At 39.8% G+C, this 21,998-nt stretch overlaps 1 protein-coding gene across 3 annotated transcripts in view; it reads left to right on the top strand.

Annotated features, from left to right (window-relative positions):
* The first annotated feature begins 2,106 nt into the window (after positions 1 to 2,106).
* The window catches only part of FOXJ3 (forkhead box J3), a 141,631-nt gene continuing 121,739 nt past the window's right edge, over positions 2,107 to 21,998 (top strand). For 2 of the 3 annotated variants that reach the window (XM_039238653.1, XM_039238651.1), the window contains exon 1: positions 2,107 to 2,259. The gene's annotated coding sequence lies outside the window, so the exon portion shown is untranslated. Of the gene's footprint in view, positions 2,260 to 2,661; positions 2,744 to 21,998 lie in introns of those variants that run through there. The other variant, XM_039238652.1, reaches the window with a different exon arrangement.

The raw sequence follows: 21,998 nt of genomic DNA, 5'->3' as shown, positions 1-21,998 counted from the left end.
TAACCGACTAAGCCACCCAGGCGCCCCTCAAGTTTCTTATTAAAGTCACTTTAGGAATTGGGCTCCTTCTGATGGCTGTTTGAAACCTCACCCTGTAAGACCAGAATTGGAATATTATGAATCTACTTCATTTCTCTTCCACTAAATCCTCTTGCTACCTGTATTACTTTGCTCCACGTGTCTCGATTTTTTGATAAGTCTTCCCTTCCCTCCTCTAAATATATTTTCCTCCCCTGCTTTTTGCCCCAATACAGACCTAAGGCCACTTGCCTAGATTAACACATGAGTTTCCATGATGAAAGAGGTAAGGTATAACGAAACAGAAAAATAAGAGATGAAGCTGAGGTGAAGCTAGAAAGGGAATTAGACTCCGAAGACATTAGGTTTGAATCCTGGCTGGTTTTTCTCCCCAGCTGGTTATTCTCTCCTGAGCTGCAATTTCATCAGCAGCAAAAATGAGCAGAGGAGTCCTTTCTGTCAGACTTGCGAAAGCATTGCATGAGAGGACACGTGAAAGCAGCTGGTATGCGGTCCCTACTAGCTGGCTAGTCCACTAGGTTAGAACTGTGTTGAGCGTGTTCACTAAAGCCCCAGCACGTAACACATGGTTTGGCTGAAGTATTTATTGAACAAATAAACATCTTATTGATCAGTAGACTGTTGCTGGAAAAAAAAAAACCAACCCAAGCCCCACCCTCCTCCAGTTGTCTTCATACCTTACCGCCGTCTATTTTTCCCTACAGCACTAAATAGCTTTTAAAACGCCAAATAAATTTCTTGTTCTGTTCATCGCCTTTCTCTCCATAATAGAGGAAATCTCCAAAAGGGAGGGATATGTTTCCTCCCCTGTCTATTGTTGGCTGATACATCTCAAGCACTAAAATCGTGTCTGACAACATGAGTAATTAGCAAATATTTGTTGGATAAACGCATGAATGAATCTTTTTATTTTCAGAATCTTGCTGGAGTCTTCAATTGAAAAGGAACATAGGAGTACTTTGAATCCCCATCGCCTAGGAATACTCGGCAAACGGCAGGTGTTCAGTGTTTGCTGAAGGAATTGGGTACTCAGCCCTTTAACCACTTGAGGTCTTTATCTGATCCCTACCGGACCATGTCAAAAAGGTTCCCAGGGCCAATTCACTCAAGCCTCTCCTATTTCCTTCATCCAATAAAGCTAGTATTCATCTAACAAATATCCGAGTATCCAAATATTGAGCACGTACCCTTGAGTTCAAAAGCATGCTGGGTACTTGCTTTTTTATATGTGACTAACCCAATGAAGCAACAGCGAATTAGAGGTCTGAGTGTAATTAAGTGTGAAATTACAGGTCAGATTAGCAGTGCTAATAGTTTAGAGAAAGAATCAGTGAAGATTGACGTAGAGGTAAATTCCAAAGTTCACAAGTCGTCCAAACTGCCCTTCTATAGGCTCCACCTGTTGATAACAAGGACCATAACCTGAACAACTACTTTAGAATCAGCAGGGCTTTAGGAGTGCCAGCTGCTTTAAGAAGTAAACTAAGGCTAGGACCGGGAGCGGCCTCGGCAGAGATGGGCCTAGAACCCAGAACTTGGGAGGTTTGAAAATGAAGGGTGAGCTGAAGGTCCAAGGTGCCCTTGTTTGGGTCCTGCAGAACTCGCAGTGTGCAAAGTTGGAAAAGGGTTCTGGTTTCCCCGGAGAGGCTGAGGTGCCTGTCGCTACGATGAAGTGGCTGGGACCTGGTCGGGGCAAGGTCACAAGGCACCAACCCCCCGGAGCACGGGGCCTGAGAAATCTGTGAGCAGGGTCTAAGGCCGCAGGTCCCTGCTGTCCACAACCTTCTCCTCCACTCCCTAGTCGCTACTTTGAGGCGTAGAGACCTCCACATCACTTGGAGCTGGCGGCCGCTCAAAACACGGGCAGCACCAAGGCAGAGCCCCCCGCATCCCGGGGCACTACTTGTCCCAGCGGAGGGATCCCGCGGGCGGGGACGCGCCGTGACCGCGGAGGGGAGGGGACGCCGCCGACGCGGTGCCGGTGGCGCAGCGACGTCGCGAGAGGCGGGGGCGACGGCGGGGGCGGGAGGGGAGCGGGTCGGGAAGTAGTTCCGGGTGCGCGGCCCCGGATGTTGGCTGCTCCCGCTGCTGCCGCCGCTCTCGGCGCTGCTCGGGGCCTCGGCCGCTCGCACCAGGCGCCGTTGGGATCTTTCCCGGGGGGCGGAGACGCACGCAGCGGCCGGGGGCTCGGCCGGGCCGTACCGGCCTGCGCAGCCTGAGGTGAGTGTCCGCTGCCCGGGCGGCGGGGCCCGGGCGGCGGGCGAGGAGGCGGGGCTGGGGCATCTCCCGGGACGGAGGCAGGGGCTGCCCTCCGCGAGACGCCCTCTCCGTTCTCTCGGCCGCGGCCGCGCTGCGGGGCGGGCGGCGGGCGGGGCAGGGGGCCCGGGCCCGGGCCTGGCGGGTGGCAAGGGCTGGGTCCCTCCCTCCCCCGCGGCGCTTCTCCTCAGCTGCTGCTGCCCCTCAGCCGGGAAGCGGCCGCTCCGCGCCTCCAGCCCCTCCCCCAGGCGGGGCCGGGGGAGCCGGACGGGGTTCTCGGGGGCGCCGAGTCCGAGGACCGCGGCCGTCTGTCTCCTCCTCTCCGCGACCTGCCCCCTGGCCTGGGTTGACCCCCTGCCTCGGCATGGCAGCTTCTTCCCTCCAAGCTTGGGGTGCTTTTCGGCCGGCGAGTCTGCCAATACGTCGCGTCTCGGGGGTGCCCTTCTGGGTGAGGCCCGTGCGAGGGGCCTCCATTCCCACCCATCCTGACGCCGTGTCCTCTGCCGGCCTTGGGGCAGGGGCAGCCGTTCCATGCGGACGTGTTGCTGTCCTGTGTGTGTTGCATCCTGCCCACGTGGTAGGGTGTCTCCCCCCTCCCCCCCCTCCATTTTTTGCAGCTGGTGAGCTGGGAGGTTTGCGCGGTGGTTTTTCCCCTGTGATTTCCTCCCATGGCCTGGAAGGTGTTAGGGTCAGTCTGCTTTGCCGAGACCGGCTTTTGGGGAGCTGGGAGAAGCAAGACTTGTACTCTCTGAAATTGAGACCAGTGGGGGACATGGCAGGGCTTAGTTTTCAGAGACGTCTTTCCTCCTCTCCCTTTAGCTGTTCGTGTTCTTTTCCCTCTTGCTTCCTCTAAGAGTGTGCTCCAGCTGCCGATGCATGGAGGTGTATAGTTTTCACTACGCCGTTCTGTGTGTGTGTGTGTGTGTGTGTGTGTGTGTGTGTGGTTGGCAAAGGTTTCTCCCTTCTGTGTTGTGCAGTTCAGTTGGATTCCTGAATGAGCCGAGTGGGGCTGGCCAGGGAGTTAGAGACCGGTGGGCATCGTTTTTTTTGTCTTTTTTTTTTTTTCCTGACATTTACTTTATTTTTTCCGTCCATTTTGCTTCCCAGGGAAACGAGTACATGTCATCAAAGTATTACGTCCATAGCTCTTATTTACAACGGGCTATATAGATCGTTTTCACTGAGTCAGATATTTCGTGGGAGCTCTTTTATTTCACTTTTCTTTTCGTTCTCTTATCTTTGCGCTACTTTGTATTCTGAAACTGGTTTTGAAACATGGGTTTTGGGTAGTTTCTTTCCTTAATGTATCTTCCAGGTTAAAGGTTTCCATCTTCCTGTGTTTTGCTCTTGTGTGACCACGGATTGCTCCCGGTAGGTAGAGTAGCAGTGAGAGAAGCCTTTTATTCCTCCTAGACCATAGCAAATATTTATAGAAAAGCAGTAACTCCCTTCATGTTTCTGTTTTGGTGGCATATATAGAGATGATTGACTTTTTTAGTTGTTGTTGTTGTTTTTTTTTAATGTACACCTGAGGATTTTTGTCTTGTTTTTGTGTGTCTTGGAGTTGAGGTGAATTTTGTTCTTGATTTTTGTGATACTGGGGACTTTCTCATGCTTTCATTAGGTATTTTTTTGGAGGGAGTTTGTTTTGGCTCTCTTTGGTTCATTAGTTTGGGTGAAATAAAGAATCTTAATATTTTGAAGCCATTTTTTACATTCCAAGATGGCTAGCATTCTCACTTTTTCTTGATTTGTTTTTTCATTGTGTGTTCCCTTTGATTATATTTATATATATGTATTCCTTTTATGTGGTACAATTGTTAGTATATTCTCCTATGCAAAATAAAATCTGCTTTCATCATGCTAAGTTTGGGTGGGGCAGTGGAAAATAGAGACTGTTTTTCTGATGCATTCTGAAACATAGTTTTTTAGTAAGTCAGTCAGCATTTGTGTACTTCTGCAAAATACTGTGCTATGTGTGAAGTCGTCTATGAAGAGATGCAAAGAGTAAAATATGTGGCCTCTACAAATGCTTCAACTTCTTTGGGGAAACAACATGTAACAGATCATTCATAATTTCCAAGTGACATCAATTCCTGGTTGGAATAACAGACCAGCCAACGTTCCAGGTATAAGTGAGATTTGCAAAAGATAGGAATTTTCAAAGGGGAGAAGATGTATTCTAGGAGGGTGCTTACAAAGGTGGAGAAGTGACAGGGTCTGTAAGAGATACTAAGTGTGTTGACCGGCACAGAGAACCTGTGTTGAGGAGTAGTGACAGATGAGTTCAGGATTGGTGAGTAGGTGTTTGTGGAGAATCTGTCAAGGAAATAAGGTTTAGTTTGATGGGGTACCATATTGGGTTCTAAAGACTAGGAGTAAGATCATGCATATCGTTCCTGAGGAAGCTTTTTGTATTATCTGAATGGTCTGGAGTGAGGAGACTGACTAGAATGCTCTTGGAGAATTTTAGGAATAAGATTAGGTTCTGACATGTTAATGATTATGGGAATAAAATAATAGACAGCATTTATTGTTTCCCATTTGCCAGGCACTATTCTAAGCTCTTTAAGTGTATTTAACTCATAGTCTTCATAATAAGGTCTTGCTTTTCCAGTGAAGAAACTGAGTTATGGAGAGGTTAAGTAACTTGCCCCAAATCCCATAGAATAAGCTGCAGAATCACGATTTGAACCCAGGCAGGCTCATCTTTGAGCTTTTACGTTTAGTCATTAAACTACACTATCGTAAGGAAAAAGCATAGGATATATAAGAAGATGTATGTGTGAGTAAAAATTAATTTGAACTTAGTAGTGATTGTGGGCAAAGGGAAGAATGCAAATAAAACATTAAAAGATAAAAAGCCTAGAGTCCTGGGATGATGACTGATAGGAAATCAGGAAAGCATCACTGTGAAGTTAAATGAGCTAAGATTGGTTATGGACAGCATTAGATTGCGTACGATGAATTTTTCAGTAGCAGGCTAGTTTCCTGCCAGTCCTGATGGTCTTCTCTCCTTGCTTGTTTGACTCTGGAAATGGGGGCTAGGTTAAGCAAAACAATGAGAAAAACAGGGACTATTCAGAAGAAAAAAATGTACCCCATGTTGCAAAGCCACTTAGAAATGGCATAGGAATTATTTTGGTTGAGCCATACCACTGTTTCCCAGCCTTAGTGAAGACAATGAAGAATGGGGTAGAATAGTACATTGCTATAGGATTAACAGAGATGAAAATGTAGATTGTTCACTGATTGGGGCTACAGACGGTAGTGAGAAACAGGTGGGTAGATGAGTGATGGGAAGTTGGTAGTATCATAGTGAAGTAACTGTGAGGTTTGGAATTTTGGGTGTCATTTTATATAGGCTAACAGGTTAACATTCTGAGAAGAATCAGGAAGTACATTAGTGCTACAGAAGCCGAGGAGAGGTAGTATGGTTGAAGGCATCAAAGGTAGTCTGGAAGTTTAGAAAAAATGATCATGATGAAAAGACTATTGAACTAGGACCAGGAAGTAATTTTTAACCTTAGAATTTCGAAAGGAAGGCTAAGAGTAGATGTCAGATTTGTTTTCCACCAAAGAATTTATAGAGACATTATGGTCTGGTGTGGTAATTTTAAGTATTTTCTCCTAATGCTTCTGCCAGTCTCATTCTTGTCTACATGTCAGAGCTACTCAAATATCAGAAAACTCAGGGTTTTTTTTTTCCTTTAAAAAAGAAACAAGCGTGTTCTAACGCCAGTGACTTTATACTTTAATTGTTTTCACAAACTTTTTTTTTCTTATTTTTTAAACGCTTTGTTGAGGTAGAATTCACATACTGTATAATTCACTGGTTTAGATGGCTGAACAGTTTTTAGTATATTCATCAAGTTGTTCATCCATCACCATAATCATCTTTAGTCATTTCATCATCCCAAAAAAGGAAGTCTGTACCCTGTTTTGGACATTTCATATAAATGGAATCATACAGCATATGGTCTTTTGTGTCTGGCTTCTTTCACTTAGCATAATGCTTCAAGGGTTATCCATCTTGTAGTTTGTATCACTATCTCATTCTATTTTATTGCTGAATAATATTTCATTGTATGGCCATGCCACGTTTTATTTATTTATCTGTTGAACATTTGAGTTCCTTGTTCTTTTAAAAAACCATTCCCTTCATCTTAATCCTCACCCTGCCAATTTTACCTTTTATTTTATTTTTTTAAATTTCTTAAGGCTCTTTTCTTTTCTTTTCTTTTCTTTTCTTTTCTTCTCTCTTTCTTTCTTTTGAGAGCACTCACCCTAGCTGGAGGAGGAGCGGAGGGATGGGGAGAGGGAAGGAGGGAGAGAGAGGGAGGGAGAGAGAATATATGAATCCCAAGCAGGCTCCACACTTAGCACGGAGTCCAGTGCAGGGCTTGATCTCAGTGACCTTGAGATCATGACTTGAGCTGAAATCAAGAGTCTGATGCTTAACTGACAGAGCCACCCAGGTGCCCTTCATCCCTCTTTTAGAGTGTAACCTCTGCTGTGCATTCTGCTAGGCCTTAGAGATATAAAAATGAGTAAAACGTGGCCCTTGAACATTCATGTAGTGTTTATGGTTTATATATTTTCTCATACAATATTCCCAGTCCTATCATGTAGGCAAAACATTTTTTGAGATGAGCAATTTGAAGTTTAGTTTAGGGTTAAGTTACAATCTTACCCAAGATTGTACATTTAAGTCAGTGATGGAGCTATTGGATCTTCTTGGTCCATGTTCATTGCTATTTCTATTACTCTTGCTACTCTAACTTGAAGGATTCTTACGTGAATTTCTGGATAATTAGAGGGGCTGGGAAAGCCCCCTTAGTCAATCAGTGATTTTTAATGTTTAATCTTCAGGACTTAAAAATGAACACGTGTGTGTGTGTGTGTGTGTGTAGTTTTTTTTGGTTTGTTTTTGTTTTTCTATCAGATTCTATCACTTGTTTGTGATTTAGATAAGTCATTTCATATTTCTGCCTTAAGGACATCAGTGGGTGTCATGATGATAGTGGTAGTGATATTAATAATAACTAACATTTTCTGAAGCCTTACTATGGGTCCAAAAGTGTTCTAAGTACTTTACACTTATTATTCATATAATTCTCATAACAACTCTAAAAGATTTTATTTTTATCAATTTTATAGGTACGGAGAGGAAACAGACACAGAGAAATTAAGTAGCTTGCCTAAGGTTGTATAGCTAGGGATGGAAAGAGGCAGGATTTGAATACCTGCAGTCTATCTTCAGAACTCTGGGGCTGTTAATGACTACATTGTACTGCTTACTGTGTTATATGAATTAATAGAGGGTAATATTTCAATAAGGGGGCATGATGAGAATATGAAGATTGGATTTTGAGTATGCTGGGGAAGCAAACAGCAAAATTAAAGTTGACATTGTATCCACATTAAAAAAAATATGAACCTAATACTGTAGTGTACAGGGTTACATGGTTGTGCTTTCAGGTACATTTTTTGTTTCTCCTTGCTAATAGCCTCTCAGCTCAGAAATTGCATTATTTTTATTGCTCTTCCCTGTTGGCTTTGTTAGTCACTTAACTTTCCACATTATTACTGTTCAGAAACCTTGGCTTAAGACAGCAAAAACTCACTTTTACCTCTCCTTGGCATTCCTATAACTGAAATTTTTGTTTTCCATTTTCAGCAGTTAATGTTTCAGTCCTAGATAGAGGTACACTACCCTCTTTAACTCCAAAACTCAGAGAACACAACAGTGACATTTTATAACAACTGTCAAAAAAAATTTGACCATCTTAATTGGTGTAATTGGATTTTAGTGCACAAATCACAAGAACCAAAGCACAGTGTTTTGGTTAAAGAGATTGACTTATACTGAAATGGGAAAAGGCATCTGCTATACAGGATTTTGGATTTAATATAATTTGTTATAACCAGATCAGCAAAGCATTATTACTGTGGGCCATCTGTTGGGATATGGAAATAGCTTTGTTATATGGAACCAGATGTTGTATTTATATTTATAACAATGGCATTCTGCTTATTTTAAGTAACCTTTTATAGTTAGGTACCTTTGGCTGCTATTCTGCTTGACATGTCAACTGATAATCTGAGAATGTGATGTCTTTCAAAATGGTTATTACTTTTCTATAGAATTGAAACAAAGCAACTGAAACAGAAAGCAAATGAGACTCCTATATGGTGTCACACTTCAGCACTGTAACAAGATAAAATATAGGATAAATAAGAATATAATGTAATTAGGACCATCTTCAATAAGAACTCTTACTTTGACACATTTAATAAGCCTACTTTTAATAATTAACTAAACCACTCTGGTTGCTTTAAGAATTTTTACCATAAATCTGAAGTGCTTTCGTTTTAGCCTAATCAGACCTGCATCGACACTGACCTGTCTGACTTATTTCCCATCAACAATGGGTGAAGTAGTTTGTAATGGACTCACGCTTATGGAATGTAGTAAGAGGAACTACTGTTGGAACATAATCTTAGAGAACTTTCTTCTGGAGTTGAAATGCTAACAGTTTGGTGGTAGGGAAAGTCCTTGTGTGGGAGTGTTTAGAAAGAGTCTCTATGAACTTTGCATGTTGGTTGTCTTAGTCAACATGTTTGGATGGCTATAACAAAATACCACAGACTGCATAGTTTATAAGTAACAAGTTAATTGCTTGCAATTCTGGAGGCTGGAAAGTCTAAGATCAAGGCACACCATCATGGTTGCCTTCTGGTAAAGACCCCCTTCCTGGTTCATAGCTGGCACCTTAACCATCGTGGAAGGTGCAGGGGATCCCTCTGGAGCCTCTTTAATAAGACACTAATCCTATTCATGAAGGTTCTACTCTCATGACCTAAGCACCTCCCAAAGACCCATGTCCTACTACCATCATTTTTGGGGGTTAGGATTTCAACATGTGAATTTTAGGGGGTACACAAACATTCAAACTGTAGGCGCAGCACTGGCTATTTTTTCATTATCTTCCTATATAGAGAGGGTTATGAAGAGTTAAGTCACATATGGAAGAGGGTCACTGAAGAGTTGATCCTGTGTTTGAAGGAGACTGCCCACTAAACTTTTCATCTGTAATATAACATTTTCACTATATTTCAGTACATTTCATTTTCAGTACAGCTAAAAGCCGTAACTGAATTCACCTACCTAGAAGTGGTATAGTGATATCAAGGAAATAAGACTGATTGGGTTGGTGTAGTGCTGATGTTACCGTATTGAAGATCTCAGAAATTGGAATTGTAATTTTTCTTAAAGTTGACACTTGTCCTTACTGTATGTTGACAGATTTATTAGAGGAATGGGTGAGAGAGGCAGACCGCTAGAACTCGCTAATAATTTGAAATTCTGTTTGTTTACAGAGAGATGGGATTGAGAAGGGAGTGTAATATGGTAAAAATAAGTTATTAAGATCTTTGATTTTAGTTGATGGTACATGGGTACTTATTAAATTGTTAAAAATGACTAAAGTTTCTATGGTTTGGGTGTAGAACTTTGGGAAACAAACAGTAGTCAAATATGCTCTAGTCAGGAGCATATGGGTGGGAGATAAATAATATGTGGATTCAGTTTCTGCTGGTGTGGTTGGGTTTGTGAATCTAGGACATGCTTCACCTGCCTACCCTCTGTAAGGAGCTGTTGATGGTATTGTACCCCCATGTAAATAACATGACAGGGGAAATCATGTTTTATATTGTTTATTATAGAGGATGGGTGTTTTGGAAAAATATCCATCTTACATTTGAATAATACTTTTTGAAAAGCGTGGATTTTGGAACCTCCCAACAGCCCAATAATAGAGGTAGGGCAAGTAATATGCTTATTGACAAATGGAGAAAATGAGATACAAGCTAAGACTTAGTTTTACTCCAGTTATTTAGTAGAGAAGAGACTGGAACCCAGATCCTGCATTCTGTTTCTGGTCTTGTACTCTTTAGTAGAAGACTGAGAAAGTTTTAGGAAGAACATACTTTGGATTTTTGAGATAGAACTTAAAGGTTATGGACCCCAAAGGACCTGGGCTACTTGGAGCAGAACTTGTCTTGTGATTAATAATGGGAGGGAACATAAAACTATTGAGAACACCTTCTTCCCTTGTTAACTTTGGGTCCATTTTCAGTCATTGGATGTATTTTTACTTAAGTCTTCTTTCTTTGTGGAATTCTGGAGGCAAGAAGGAGATAGAATCAAAAGGGACACTTTTAAGAATTACAAAATAGTGAGGTGCCAGGGTGGCTCAGTAGATTAAGCATCTGATTTTTGAAGTCTGCTCAGGTCATGGTCTCATGGTTTGTGAGATCGATTCCAGTGTCAGGCTCTCTGCTGACAGTGCGGAGCTTGATTGGGATATTTTCTCTTTCTCTCTTCTCTCTGCCCCTCCCCCACCTGTGCGTACACACCCCATCTCAAAATAAATAAATTAAAAAAAATTACTAAATAGCATATTTGGTCTTATTTTATGGAAGTACACATCTGTAAAATTTAGACATTAAGAAATTGTACCTGGAACATGAATCTGATGTGGCTGCTTGGGTTACTCTCATAGTTAGGATATTGTTTCTTGCCCAGCGGGTAGGAAGAGTGATAGTATATAAAGAAGTTATAACTGAATAGAAAAAAAGACTGAAAGAAACCATCACAATGGGTAGTCCTTATTTTCTTCTTTGAACCTGTTTATATTTTCTAAGTTCTCTACAGTGGGGTCATACCATTTTTATAATCAGAAGAAATAAGTATGATTTTTATGGTTCATATGAGAACTTAGAAAAATGTGAATCATAATGCTTTTGAAGAGCAGTTTAAACATTTGGTGTTATCAAAGTATTTTGCTTTTTTTAATTAAAAAATTTTTATAGCATTTTGTTTTTGAGAGACCGAGCTCGAGTGGGGGAGGGGTAGAGAGAGAGAGAGACCATGTGAGCGAGGGAGGGCCTGAGAAGGAGACACAAAGTATTTTCCTTTTTAGGCAGTTATGTTAATCAGTTTTATAATAAATTATTTGATTATAATCTATGGGTCAAGTTGAGGGTGTATTAAGTGTTGAGGTTTTTCTTTGCATTAGAATTTGGTCATTTAGATCTGCTGATTAAGGAATTAATTTTAGTTCCCTAGAAGCAACCAAGACCTTAGGTTTACTTACAGTAATTACTTATCATAAGTGACCCCAAAATAGCACTTTGATTTATAATGAAAACTAGACTTAAGATCTACTTCTCTGCTACCGTATTGTTGGCAGGTTTCTAATAAGAAAGCCACTTATTAGTGCTTCTTTAAGGTATTGTTTTCATCCAGGGACATTAATTTCTCTTACTTGTTTGGTCATTTAATACCATCTGCTGTGTCTTGGGGAATGTACTGAATGCTGGGGACACAAGTAAAAGGGTCCTTGCCAGCAAAGACTACAGCTTTTAGTTTAGGAGTGATGTTGCAGAGATAAGCCTTGGCATATGGAGGTATCCTGGAATTTCTTCTGTTTTCTGGTTTTTAACTAAAAAGGCAGAATGGCTCGCTTTGTTTTCTGAAGAACTTATGTATGTAGTGGTGTCATTAGATGGCTTTAAGAAGAGCTAGTGGCTTCATGGTTATTTCTCTACCTGCAAAATATTGAAAATCATTTATGTAAAGAATTTCCTCATCTAAGGAACATTTCTTATTGAGGTAAATGACCTAGGCATTCATACTTGCTTTGGGAGCAACCTTGTATTGACTCTTCTAGGATGGAGACAGTGTCTTTTTGTTATTTATCCTCTATACTTCGCACTGTAAATGACACATAACAGGCATCATTATATATTCACAATAGCAGTAAATGAAAGTATATTTAAACTCAATTTTAAGAATTTTAATATTGATACAAATACATGATATTAAAAGTTTCCTTTTGTCTACTATAGTGAGACGAGAAATACAGTAGTTCTTAGAATCTTAAGAATTAATCATTCAGGCCAGTGAGATTTCCACTAAAGCACTTGATACATAGTCATTTGGCTACCTTTAGAACGCCTGTAGTCACTGATACCTGTAAGGTAGATTGTTGTTAGCTCTAATTGAGGCAAAATTTCCTTTAACTTCATCTCTTTCCTAGTCCGTTGTGGAACAGAAGAGACCTAGTTTGCTTTCTTTAACAAGATAATCCTTCAACTATTTTAATGATTATTCATTCGGCAAATATTTCTTTTTTTTGTTTAAACCATAGTTCTTCCAGTCAGAAGTAACTGATCTTTTTAAAAAAAATTTTTTTTAATGTTTATTTTGAGAGAGAGCAGAGGAGGGCAGAGAGAGAGGGTGGGGGAGACATGGAATCCAAAGCAGGCTCTAGGCTCTCAGCTGTCAGCACAGAGCCCGACATAGGGCTTGAACTCACAAGCCGTGAGATCACGACCTGAGCCGAAGTTGGATGCTCAGCCGGCTGAGCCACCCAGGCTCCCCAGCATATATTTCTTGAACACCTGTGCATGCAGGGCACTGTCCTGGGCATGATGAGAGATCTGAAGGTAATTAAGAAGCATAGTCTGTTCACAAAGAACGGATACAGAGAAAGAGCCATTGGCTTGTTGAAGAGAGTTTTTGCTTATGGTCAGAAAAGCTTCGTGTTGGAGATCATGTTTGAATCAAGATTTGTGATGGACCTTCTAGGCTGACAGCATAATGAAAAAAAATCTAGAGATAACGGAAGCACAATGGAAGTTAGAAGAGTATCAAGAGGCCTAGGTTGGCTGTTTCACAAAGTATGCTCCAGAATATTCAAAATGTTCATTGTGTCCTCAGCCCTTGGAGGTGTGCTTGGCAAATAATTGGGGCTTGGTGAATTTTTGTTGTATGAATGGATGTTCACATTTGGGAAATACTGGACATCCTTCTTGAAGAATCACAAAGGACTTGAGGATATTGAACATTTTGATACGTTTAAGATAAATATTTTTTATCTGATAAACTTATCTGACAGTGGAATGCCTATTAACAACTCTGGAAATCCTCTGGAAAATACTAAGCTGGGGGTCTCTATGTTGAGGGAACATGGAAGACTGAGAAGTGTTTTCTTCTTTACCCTAAACACACCTAGTTTTTTCATTTATGCTGCATTTGACATTTGGCTTCTAAACTCCTCACTGGTCTGATATCTGTCCCTGCAAGCGTTCTAGCTTGTAAGTGTTCTTAAAATTTGGTGCTCACAACAAAGCACAATACTCCAGTTGTGAACTAACCAGTGAAGAGGCATGGGACTGCTATGCTCCTTGATCTGGATACTATTCTTTTAATGAAGTTTAAGATTGTATTTTGTTTCTTTTTAGCAGCTGAGTCACTCTCTTGGCTCATATTCAGTTCTCATATTAATTTACAAGAAGTTCTTTGAGTAGATTCAGAGAGATTCCTATTAGTAGGGCTAACAAATGAATGCCTGTTTTCTGCTGAGTGAGTCTAGGCTGTTTTCTTCAGAAGTACTAGTCATTCTTAAGCTTCCTGAAATCTAAGAAAAGAAAAAGAATTAATTGTGCAGTGCCAGAGTTGATCAAGTAGCAGGAAAGTCCAACAACTGCATTTCTGAGTATATGCAAAAGTAGATAATACATAATGAATCCCTATTTATCCATCACAGATTTGACCATATGTGTTACACATACCTCAACTGTCTTTTTCTTTTTTTGCCTAAATATTTTAAAGAAAATCATAGACATTGTCTTTTCGCCTCTGTACACTTTAGTGTACATCTCTTAAAGACATCTTGGCACATAACCACATGCCATAGTGTATAACAAAGTTGACAATATTTCCTGGTGTCCTCTAATATCCAGTTTATAATAAAATATTTTCAATTGTTTAAAAATGTCTTTTTACAGTTGGTTTTTAATTGAATCAGTACCCAGACAATGTCTACACGTTACATTTGGTTATTATGTTTATTTTCTCTCTTAATCCAACATATTCCCCCTTCCCTTACTTTTTGGCATAATTTCACTCTGTCCACTCTTTTTGACCCTTCATGTCTCTGTACCAAGTTCTTTTACTGTTCTTTTTGAAATATCTGTAAGAGTTGTCCTTCTTTACACTAATTTAGACATTTTTAGAGTATTATGTACAAAACATGACTAAGCATTGTGGGACATAGAAAGGTTAGTTTGGTATATACCTGGCCCCCTAGGAGCCAGCAGTCCAATGTTGGAGACAGATGTGTACAAAACAATACAGCGCAGATTATTTGCCTTCCAGTGGGTCATGCCTTGATTATACAGCCTCCCCCCACCCCCATTTTTGTTTTTTTCCCCTGGAAAATGCTGCCAGTGGAATCTTAACGTGTTAATTTAGTCATGTACTGATGAGGAACCTACAGTTGATTCTCTCTTGAATCAGTCCAAATTACAGTGTTTTTGTGTGGTACTCTGTGTTCTACCAGCTTCCACCTTTGCCTGAAGTGGAACTCCCCAGGGCACAACCTCCCCCCCCCCTTTTTTTTTTCCTGAACCAAATTTATATAACTGTAGGATTTTCATTTCTCACGGAAGATTATTGATATTTTGAGAGTAGAAACTTATTTTCCTTTTTTGTATAATACTGGGAAGCTTAATAAGTACTTTTAGAGAGTACTGATACATATGCCAGTGAGCCTATTGCTGATTCTTACCCTCCCGGAATCAGCCAGAGCTTCTGCCAGTTAAAAGTAAATCAGATCTAAGTCTCTTCTTCTTGTACCCCAAAAGCATCCATAAAAAAAAATAATAAAACCCATTCTACTAGTTGTAATCACAGATGACAGATGGTTTGCATGTGGCCCCATCACTATATATGTGCCAAACTACTAATTTCAGGTTGCTTTTAGGCATGACCTTCTTGGTGTAGCACTTCAGGTAGCTATTACCTATTGAGCACAATTGAGCATAATTGGTAAATGATATGAATCCTTTCTGCTATCCTTGTCCGAAACCACTAGTTCCTGAATTAAGCTGTACATCAGAATTGCCTGGCATACTTTTATGTAATAGATTTCCTAGGTTTCACCATAAACTCTTGAGTCAGGATTTTCAGGAATGGGAATAGAATTGGTTCTCATCAAGTGGTTTGTAGGCTGGCTTTGAGGACCAGACAGGTAATTTTTATTTTGTTAAACAGCTCTAGCAGTGGGAGACTATAGCTTCCCATCTTTTCATTTGCAGTACAGTAGGACATTCCTCTGGTAATCAGTACATTCTGATATGTTTACTTTTTAGGCATATGGTAGGATCTCTTGCTTTGAATTACACCAGGCAAAGCACATGAATCAAATGCCCAAGATAAAGATACAGGATCCAGAGAGATGGCATCTTGGCTTTCTAAATATAACTGAGTTTAAATTTAAAGCCTCAAAATGCTTCAGCCCTCTGAAAGCTTATTCTCTCTCTGTTTAGTGAATACCTTTAAGAATTTAAAATAGAAAGGCTCAACATTTTTAGACTGAACAATCTTTTGAATTTTTCATATTTCATGTATTTTGATAAAAATGGCTTAACCATGTAACACGATTTAATATCATATGCTTTTGTCATTTTCATAAAACCAAATCTATAAATTGGGAAAAAGTTTTTTATTAGATCACATAATTTGATTTGAGACCGGAAATTGTGATTAAGTTATTGAGCAAAGTAGAGCAATTGAAGCTTCAGGAGTATCCAGTAAGTTAATGACAGACCCAGAAATAGAATCCTGTGTTACTTGCTTGGGTTATGATTTGGTTTGAAGAGGGTGGCCTGTGATCTGTTTACATAAATTGCAGGAAGTAAGGTTTGGTGTTTGGAAGAAGCTATAGCTCTGTGATGTTTGGCCAAGAAACTCCTCTCCCCCACATTTACCACCTGTTTGACACCAGACCTAAACTATGGTGGGGAAAGAGAGAGTTCAGACTTCTTAGTCTTAAAATAGTTTTAAAAGCTAATGCTGATTGTTGGTTGGCATGCATTTTTAATCTTCTGTTATTAGAGAATAACAGGACCTGGCCTTGATTTTGTTTTAGGAGAAGAGAGGTGTAACCTAAGTACTTGATTTGTAGATACTAATAGAATGATTTTCTGTAGAATTTAATATAAAACATATTTTTATGAGTTATAAGTGTATCTTCATTAAACATGTTTAAGCAATATGTAGTATGGTTTGGAAACAGTAGAGCCCACCAGAAAACAAACTTTCCGGAACCACTAATGGTTCAGGGGGTTATAGATTTGAAAATAATGGCTATTGTAGTGTTGCTTTCTGGTGAAGTCATTACTTTTACTCTCCCCTTTCTGTTCTAGTTTGGGAGATTGAGGTGGCTCCTGTGGTACTATCGAGGGAAGCAGGAACTTAACAGAAAAAGAACATTTGCATGTGATGGAGTTCTAAACTCATTTTTTAAAAAAGCTTTATAGAGGTAGAATTCATATATTGAACAGTTCACCTATTTGAAGTCTGAAATTCAGTGTTTTTTAATATATTCAGAGTTGTGTAACTATCACTGTAATCTAATTTTAGAACATTTTCCTCTCCTCTGAAAGAAACCCAATACCCAGCCAGTGTCTTTTACTCACCTACCCCTCAACCCTGAGAAACTACTAATCTAATTTAAAGTTTTAAAAATGTTTATCGTTTGAGAGGGAGAGAGTGCATGAGCAGGGGAGGGGCAGAGAGAGAGGGAGACACAGAATCTGAAACAGGCTCCAGGCTCTGAGCTGTCAGCACAGAGCTCAACATGGGGCTAGAACTCATAAACTGCGAGATCAAGACCTGAGCCAAAGTTGGATGCTTAACCAACTGAGCCACCCAGGCTCCCTGAGAAACTACTAATCTAATTTAATGTAACTGCTAATCCATAGTCTAACATAAATTTGCTTGTTGACGGAAATAGAGTCATATAGTCTTGTGACTGGTTTCTTAGCATGTTTTTGAGGCTTATACGTGTAGCATGTATCATTCCTTTTTATTGCCAACTGTTCCACTGTATGGATATATAGCACATTTTATTTGCCCAGTTTATTAGCTGATGGGCATATGGATTGTTTTCACTTTTTTGCTATTATGATTTAATGGTGCTAAGAACATTTGTATACAGATTTTTCTGTGAATGTGTGTTTTCATTTTTACACTCTGTATCTTAGGAGTGGAATGGATGTGTCATATGGTAATTTTGTGTTTAACTTTTCAGTTAACTGCCAAACTGTTTTCTGAAGTGATTGCACTATTTTACATTTTCACTACTAATATTTAAGTTTCATTTTCTCCATGTCTTTGCAACACTTGCTATTGTCTTTTTTTTTTTTTTTTATTATAGTTATCCTAGTGGGTGTGAAGTGGTATTTCATTGTGGTTTTGATTTGCATTTCCTTGATGACTAATCTTTTCATGTGCTTATTGGACATTTGTAGATCTTTGTAACTTTTATATTTGGTTATTTTTTAAAATGCTGTTTGTTTATTTTAGCGTGGATGAGTGGGGGAGAGGGGCAGAAAGGGTGGGAGAGAGAGAGAGGGAGGGAGAGGGAGAGGGAGAGAGGGAGGGAAAGAGGGAGAGAAAGAGAGGGAGGGAGGAAGGGAGAGAGGGAGAGAGAATCTTAAGCATGTTTCACACTGAGTGTGGAGCCTGACAGGAAACGTGATCTCACATCCCTGGATTCATGACCTGAGCCGAAATCAAGAGTTGGATGCTCAACTGACTGAGCCACCCAGTCACTGCACTGATCTTAGCCATATTTTGCAGTCAGATGCTCTACAGATGAGCTGTATATCCAGATCTTTGCCTATTTTTAGATTGGGTTATCTTTTTATTATTGAGTTTTAAAGTTCTTCTATATTCTGGATACTTGTTCTTACTGAGGATTGGTCCTAAATTTACGTGCCTTGAAGTAGGGAGAAGTATTTGATGGATACAAAGACAGCAGTTAAAAGGTCTGGTGAATTTTCATTCAGATCTTTTTTTATTTGAGAGAGAGAGAGAGAGAGAGAGAGAGAGAATATGCATGCACGCACGCACATGAACGGGGGAGGGGGCGGAGGGAGAGAAAGAATTCCAAGTAGGCTCCAAGACAGGGTAATGGGGGGATACAGTGTGATGAACATCTGACATACTCTTCACCCTTCCTGATTTATTAGTCTGTTCTTTACTCTTCTTGACCTTACTGTGCTTTCCATTTACTTTCTTTTTTTTTTTTTTAAATGTTTTTATTTATTTCTAGGAGAGAGAGAGAGAGACAGTGTGAGCAGGGGAGGGTCAGAGAGAGAGGGAGTCACAGACTGAAACAGGCTCCAGGCTCTGAGCTGGCAGTCAGCACAGAGCCCGACGCGGGGCTCGAACCCACGAACTGTGAGATCATGACCTAAGTGAAAGTCGGACGCTTAACCGACTAAGCCACCCAGGTGCCCCCATTTACTTTCATATTATACAATTTGTGGCTAAACTTGTATTTCTGTCTCCTAATTCTTAACCCTTTTGTAGTCTCTTTTTTTGCTTTCACTAGGCCATAAAACCCACCCTCTATAGTATTAATGATACTTTGTTAAAAGCCAATGTTTTCTGTGTATGTCCATCTTAATTGACATGTAATAACATTATTGCCTTTCTGTGCTTTAAATCACTTGCAACCATTAAGTGATTGGCTTTCTTTCTTTCTTTTTTTTTTTTTTGAATTAGTTCCTTTTCTCTTAATTATCTATTAGAGTTTTTCAAAGTTAAGTTTGGTGTCTCGTTTTCCTTTAATGCTCCCGTGGTGAATTGATCATTCTCACATGATTTTAATTGCTCTCTGAGAGCATAGGACTCAGATCTCACTTTTTTAGCTCAAGCTGTGCCACTGCCTTTAGGTTTAGCTGGTGGAGTAGAGATGAGCAGCTGATTGCTACTCAGCAGGATTCTTGTCCCTTTACTCCTTCCTCTGGCACATTTCTTCTCTTGAGGCTGATTAAGACAGGTTATTTCTTTGCTTTAATAATTACCTGTGACTAATGGTATAACAAGTCACAGTGCTCAGTTAAGTAACATGAGTCAAAGGGGTTGTTCCTTCATGGATGCTAGTGAATTTTATACTTTGATATCTTTTGAAAGATAGGTCTGAGCTAGGAAGTGAGGAAAAAAAGAAGGAATAGTCTCTTACCTCTAGTGCTGTAGCATTTATTTTGAGCAGACTTTTAATTCTTTCTTCTAATGTTATGCCAATGCTTTCATTCAAGCTATGCTCACAGGAACTGTTACATGAATCTTCTCTTTTGTGGAGATGAGGAAACTAAGCCTTAGAGAAGTTAACAGTATACCTAAGGCCATAATTGGGATTCCAATCTGGGTCTTGACTCAAGGTCATGAATGTTGTTACGTTCTTTGTAAACTATAAGGCATTCTATCCTTGTGTCAGTGGGAGGAAGGAGAATAAGAATTAAGATAATTATTTGGGAGCTTGTTCAAAATACTTAGTCCCATTTCACCTCCTGCTCCCACATAATGCATTATTATACTGCTCTTATTTTGTTAAACATTTGCTTCCTAAGTGTAAATAGTTTGTAACTTAGTTTATTTTATTAAAAAAAATTGGGGTGCCTGGGTGGCTCAGTCGGTTAAGCGTCAGATTTCAGCTCAGGTCATGATCTCATGATTCATGAGTTTGAGCCCCATGTCGGGCTCTTTGCTGACAGCTTGGAGCCTGCTTCAGATTCCGTGTCTCCTTCTCTCTCTGCCCCTCCCCTGCTCGCACTCTGTCTCAAAAATAAACATTAAAAATTTTTTAAGTAATCTCTGTGCCCACTGAATTCATGACCCCAAAATCAAGAGTCACACATGCTGTACTGACTGAGCCAGGCAAATGCCCCTGTAACTCAATTTAATATACACTTGAAGACTGCTTATGTTAAAAAGGAATTCCATACTTTTGTGTTGCTAATGGTATATAGTACAGTAGCTTCTACTGGAGTATATTCAGTGAAATGACTGTTTTTTTACTACCAGTCTGCAGTCATTCTGCACAGATTTTCTTCCATGTTGGGTTTTAAAGCATTTGGAGAAAATTCTAGGTACTTTGACACCACCTTAAGCTGTATAAATTAGGGATGTAATTGAATTAGTTAATATAATTATTCAGCTGTCGTTGGCTTCAGAAATATGAGCTTGTAATTCAGAGGACACTGAGACTTTCTTGACTGAACTGTGAACCTTAGCTGCCTTTTGTGAGATTTCCATGTTGCTGATCATTTGCTGGGTAGGGAGAAGATTGGCAAAACCCCAGCCTGGGATTCACCATTTAGGAGTAGTTATCTGGATTAAAAATGGAGAAAACTGAAAGGAAGGCTAGAGCAGATTAGAAAGATATCTAGGAGCTAGAGTTGGTGGTAAATGGTAACTAATTGGGGATCCTAAAGGTGTTGATGCTTGGGGGACTCAGAATATAAGATTCTTTTCCCTTGGCTGATTTCTGAACTGAGGAGTTTAAACAAGAACAGGCAGTTGAAAAAATGAAATATTAGTGCTTTTAAAATTAGGTGTTGTTATTATTATTATTTTACTAATTTTGTGCTAGTTTTGTACAACTGTTGCTGCTGTCTAGTGCCAGAATACTTTCATCATTCCAAAAAAAAAAAAAAACCCAAAAAACAAAAAACCTGGTAGCAGTCCATCTGCATCCCCCCATTTATGGTCACTACTAATTCTGCTTTCCAAATATGTGGCCTTTTGTGTCTGACTTCTCTCACTTAGCATAAGGTTGTCTATGTTGTAGCATGTAACAGACCGTCATTCCTTTTTATGGCTGAATAATATCATATATTATATGGATATTGTGTAGATTTGCCACATTTTGTTTATCCATTCATCAGCTGAGCATTTGTTTTATTTCTGTTTTTTTTTTTTTTTTGCTATTATAAATAATACTGCAATGAACATTTGTGTGCAAGTTTTTGTGAACATGTTTTAAATTCTTTTGGGATATGCACACACCTGTGTGTGTGTGTGTCCATCCATCTGTTCCCAAGAGGATTTTTAATATAGACATACACACATACATACATATGGTAACTCTTTGAGGAGTTAGCTTTGTTTTTGCTAAAGCTGATATTGTTGAATATTGTAGAATGTGGTTCAGATTTAAAAGCTCACTTTCCACATTCTCTATCCTCATCTACCTAATCTAGACCATGGAATAGCTAACCTGGTATCTAGATTGTTGGGGTCAGCAGAGTGGGTACACCCAGAGCACTGCCTGTAGAGTCTTGAATGTAGAGTCCTGGAGTTACCTCTACCTAGCTAGTAACCAAGTCACTTACCTCTTTGGTGAGTAGTGGGCTAGTAGAACAGGAGTGTTTAGAGAAGTCAGTCATTCCTCATAGGAATCAAGAGTTGGAAAGAAGTGTTCTGCTCTAACAAAGGCAAAGAAAGGAGTTAGGCTGGATGCCATTCTTAGATAAAAGGATTGTATCATTTTATGATAGGAAATACATTAAAGAAAGATGATGAATTTTGTTTTGGAAATGACAGATTTGGGTTTCAAGGATGGAATGTTATTAGATATTTATGTTTGGAGATTAGGAGATTGATCCCTGCTATACATAGATTTGAGATTCATACAGGTAATTGAAATATAGTAGTAGTTAAATCAGTAGAGAAAAGTGTCTAGTAGTTACCATATTTGGAAGTCTTGGAGGTTTTGATTCTGCCAGCTGATGTTTCAACTGTATCTTATTCTGAGTGGCTTGTTTTCTTCTATGTT

The sequence above is a fragment of the Hyaena hyaena genome, unplaced genomic scaffold (genome assembly GCF_003009895.1).
Source record: "Hyaena hyaena isolate Hyena2069 unplaced genomic scaffold, ASM300989v1 scaffold_144, whole genome shotgun sequence".
Classification (NCBI taxonomy): Eukaryota; Metazoa; Chordata; class Mammalia; order Carnivora; family Hyaenidae; genus Hyaena; species Hyaena hyaena.
The sequence above is the reverse complement of the archived record's forward strand: the minus strand, read 5'-3'. Positions and strand labels throughout refer to the sequence as shown.